The following is a 5,369-nucleotide window of genomic DNA, read 5'->3' on the forward strand; positions in this document are numbered from 1 at the left end:
TAAATAAAAAGAAAATAGTTGTTGAATTATATGAATACTATTTATTTTCATTTTGAGGTAAACATCGTGAGGCAACCTGCATGTGTCGGAGGAAAATCTTTTTCATATTTTCCCATCAACCCGCATTGGAACAGGATATTGAATAAACGCATTCTCTAATTATACATTAATACATTACTAAACTGTTACTGTTTAATAAACTTGTTATGTTACTCAGGAATAGTCAATAGGCACAAGAGTTGAACATCTTGAACATTAAACGCCTTCAAAAGGTAAAGTTAAATTTAATTAAAGAGTAAAGTGTATCATATCTAACCTATAACGATATTTATAAAAAGATTATTCCAAGACTGAACTATCATCGAAAATACGATAACGCTGATGCCTTGGTTTTAAGCGAGCTCTATTAAGTCGAGCCCTTGTGTCCCTTTCTATATCCGTCAGGTCACAACCTACTGCTCACAGATATTAGCCTGTATTACGTAATAATAATACTTATAGCGACACTATCAATAATTTAAGAGATCAATTTAGGATTATTACCCTATGAAAAATATTTTAAGGGATAAATTTTGTTCATGACGAATTCATAGAGAAATGTGACAATCTTTGTAACTAAAGGACCCTTATAATGTCGACTGTTTAAATGGTCTATTTATATGCAAAGAAAAGCTATGTCTAATTCATTAAGTAATTTAGGCACATTCATATATATTTTTTAAATAAATATTAAAATATAAAATTAATGTTATATTTAAAAATGGGCATACACACAGATGTGTTTCTAAATGTAACCCTGTCAATTTAGATTAGTATGTACCTGTTTATACGATAAAATATTTTCAACCACATCAGTTATTATAAGATATATATAATATAAAATAATATATTTTTCTGAATTGGTCGTAGAGCTTAAACTCATTTAAAAAATGAAAATTTTTTAATTTAGTCAAATATTTTATTAATTAATATATAACAATATTATAATCACCGGTTTCAGGTAAATTGATTTTACGTATAATGTTTAGATAGAATTTTAATAGCTTATAAGTAAGTTTTAATATTGCGGTGTTTCCCTTATATAGTAAATGAAATATACATACATATCGCCGTCCCCGGGGAATAAAAAGATAACTAACAAAACGTAAATTTTCAGGAGAATTAAAAAACATGTTTTCGTCAATAACTTTTTAAATACTGGACATAGAAGCGTGATTTAAAGTTTTTAGAAAATTAGATTTTTAAAAGCTTTAAGTTAATAACGAGAAGAACCTGTAACCTATGTTGAAACGGATATATTTAAAAAATAAGAAGTTAGCCAAAATCAATCATCACCTGTGTTGCTTAACGCCCGTTATCATTTTATTCACAGTATTTCCTATCCAAAGTCAAATATTGTACAATAGCTATATCATTTTATTCTTAGGGTTTCAAGAGTACAAATGCAAATGATAATACAATAATATCATTTTGTTCTCGTAAATATTCATTTACCATTTTATGTTTAATGACTGTAATCGATTTTTCTTATAAAAATTTGATATGGTTATCACGTTTAGTTTTGCTTTTCTCATGATACCTTTTTACTAAAACAAAATTAAACCAAGGAAATACAACAAAACGTCCAATATTTTTCATCTGTTCATCTGTGTTATTTTAATCCTTCTTTAAATCGAGTAAATAAGTAATCCATAGTTCCATATAATTAATTAAAAACCTTAATACTCAACTGCAATACTCAACTATTTTTAATCAACAACTGAAATATTAATCATGATCTTCTTCCTCCTCATCAGCATTGCTTCCAGAGTTACCCTGATGAGTTAGAAACTTGTTAAGAGCGTGATAATGCTTGAGATATGTCCTGACTTGGAAACGCACATAAAACCATCATACATAGCCTTGCTTACTGGAAAAAATTTAGTATCCATATGTATAGCACTGGCAACTCCGTCACATCGCTGGGGTTTGGACTCACTATCTGTCGGGTGTCTCGTTTATACTGAATCTTCACAGGTTCTATGTTTAAATCATATCTGTATTTTAATACTGATTGCTGTGAATGGGTAACACTCTCTTCCATAATTTGAGTCCAAATTTGAGTCCACAATAATCTCTTACCATCTTTCCAGTTTTTTAGGCTGCCCCTTAGGTTGTTAAACTTTGATTGATCATTTCCTTGACGTTATATCTGTCGCCATTAACACATGTGTTCCTAACAATTGAGTAAATTTAATCGGGAGTATATTCGATTCTATGTTTCAGTTAACCCTCAATATTGAATTGCATCGAATCCACACTTTGGTCTTGGCCGATCTCAAAACATCTGTCCGTTGTATAAAATCCAAGCTTTTGTGAGGTAAATATATATCAAACTAAAATAAATCTGTTTTTATTTTGACCGTAACATACATCGGAGTAAAATAACATGTTATTGACGCCTCTTTTCTTCTCATGGAGTAGCAATTGCCCCAAGCAAGTACCTATTTTGTTAGCAACTCTTTTCGCAATCTGAGCATGCCAAACATAGCAATACCTAACAAGCCTTTACAATTAATATCATCATATACAGTGAAGTTGTGAATAGGATACTTTCTTTTATAGTAAAAGGTACCAACTTCAGACTATGAGATACTCAAAACCGTTTCGAAAATTGAAGACATCTATGGTCTCTGGTGTCAATCTTGCGCGAAGTCTCGAGGAATTCCAACCCCCTGAACAGGCTGGGTTTCGGACTGGTTTGGTAGAACAACCTTGATGACGAGGTGAATAGAAGAATTCAGCTAGGTTTGGCAGCGTTTCGGATGTTACGACGAATCTTTACATCGTCGATCCTACAATGCCTTAAGACGATAGTCTTCAACCGGTGCCTCCTACCCGTCATGACATACGGAGCCAAAACGTAATCACTCACGTCACGACAAAGCTGGTCCACCTGTTTAAGATTTTAAACCAGCTCAGCGTTTCTCTGCGGAATCATATCAGAACAAACATCATCACAGAACCGATAACCGTTGGGGAAAAAGTGTTCTAGAGTAGAGACCGCGTTTCGGCAATAGTAGTGTAGGACGTTCTCGGGCGCGGTGGAGTGACGATTTACGCAAGACGGCTGGCAGGAGCAGGATGCGAGTAGCCGGAGAACGATCACAATGCGTGCAATTGGCCTATGTCCGGCGGTGGACGAACATGAGCTGTTGATGATGAATACATTCAAAATCTCGTTGCTCTCGTATGCCATGTTCATTAATTCCAATATTTCCTTTTGATGGTTCATTTTGATTTTGAAACCATTCATTGGCACCTCCTTGATAATTTTTTTTTTATATTTTAAATCTTAGTTGGAGTCAAGTCAAGAACACATTCTGTCTTGGTTTAGGATTATCTGAAATTTCATGAGCTTCGTATATAACTCATAGCGATGCTATGATATTTCTTGTGTTAAAATAAATAAATTTTGGATATTGTTTACAATTTTTTAGTTGCATTTTCTATGTAATCCGAATTGCCTCTAGTACTTGGCAGACAGTTGAATTGCAATATTTTTAATGTTCTATGTAGACTCGACTAATACTCTGATTCGTCCGCCGAGAAATCTTCAGCTATATCATTTACCTTGTAATAAATTCCTTCTTTTGGGCTCAACATATAACATGGTATGAGTTATAACTACTTCATCAAAAGTATTATTACAAACACACCTTATACGAAACGCGTAGACTGTTTTGCACAAGAATAAAATGATAACTGCTTTTATCACAAGCTAGTCGAGAAGTTTTCACGAGAAAATAATTGTTAGGCTGTTTGTCCTACAGTAAGATATAAAGGCATTTAGATAATAGTACAATATATTTTTGTTCTTGAAATATCAGGTATGAGTATAATCGTAGAATAGTAGTGTAATATTTTGTAACTTCGTAAGTATCACTACAATATTTATGAAAAAAATTGAGCAGGTGTATTAGTATCCAAAGATCTCAAAAATGACAAAACACTAAAACGATGATAATGGAAGTTATCATTTTGTTCCCCGGGGACGGCGATATGTATATATAAATAATACATTACTTTGAATATTATTTAAGAAAGTGATAAAACATCAGGGATTTTATATCATTATTTAAAAATATTTACATATTTCAGCTATTTTTATAATTTAAAAAATAACTCGAATAAATAATCTAGATGGAGTGAAAATTAACCCAATAATTGTCACGATCATGTTCGTGCAAAATCTTTTATGACAAATAATTAGAATTTCAAAACTATTATTGAAAAAATTGTGTAACAAATCGATAACATTATTTATGTATCATTTATACATATATAATGAGTACAAATTTAAAGCTATTTTCGTAATGTGGTTAAATGACTGTATTAATGTAAATACATTTGCATAGAAGTCACAAGAGTTGAAAATAGAAGCGATGTCACGACACTATTCACACTTTGTTCGAACATTAAAAATAGTAACGGTCCAAGTGTTGGTGTTATAGCAACGTTGATGACGGCAGCAACGGCAACTGCGGACGGGCGGCAGGCGGGTGCCGGCAAGCAGAACGGCTGCTAAATGCCGCAAGAGCGGCCTCCATCCCACTTACTCCAGTGCAATCGACGCACCTCTCGCTCGCGCCGGCGCGAACACGTGTTTATTTGTATGTTTTATCCTTCGGCGGCTTTAAACCCAACCCACCCCGACCGCAAAGTGCGCTCCGCCGCCCGCCGCGCCCGCGTCGTCGCCGCCTCTCGCTCGCCGCCACCGCTGCCGCGGAGCCGCACCGACTCACCCGCGAAACTTTGTCCGAAGTCGACGGGCGCGGACGTACGCCGCGTATTAATAGCCACCGCGAGCGGACACCACAACCGAGCGATCAGAGGCGGCTCCGTACATCCGCTGAGTCGCATCACGACCGTGCGCTACGACACACGCACCCTCACGACGAGACATACACGAATATACCCAACGTAAACTGAAACCGAAATTGAGCGTAATTTTTTAAAGTGAAAAAAGTTAACAGATCGCGTTGAAAGCGAAAGGCACGTGCGTGCGATCGTAAATACGGAGCGCAAAAAGTGCCGCCGTCATTGAAACTAGTGAAAAGTTTTTTCGCCGCGCGCGGGGGAGACACCCCTCTGTACCGGAAAAAATCGGCCCCTCGCGTCCCTCTTCCGCCCGTCGCCGAACCTTTCATTCACCGGGAAAAAAGTGTGGCAAGGCCGTGTGACGTCACCGCATCTAGTGGCCACGCGCTCGTTCCCTAGCAACGTGAAGCATCTTACCATAGGTCCTTCCGCAACAGTGCAACTTCGCGGGTGTGCAATGTTGACGACGAGTGACGTTAGCTCATTCCAGTGGATGTGACCAGTGTGGA

The sequence above is a fragment of the Vanessa cardui genome, chromosome 17 (genome assembly GCF_905220365.1).
Source record: "Vanessa cardui chromosome 17, ilVanCard2.1, whole genome shotgun sequence".
In the NCBI taxonomy this organism is placed as follows: domain Eukaryota; kingdom Metazoa; phylum Arthropoda; class Insecta; order Lepidoptera; family Nymphalidae; genus Vanessa; species Vanessa cardui.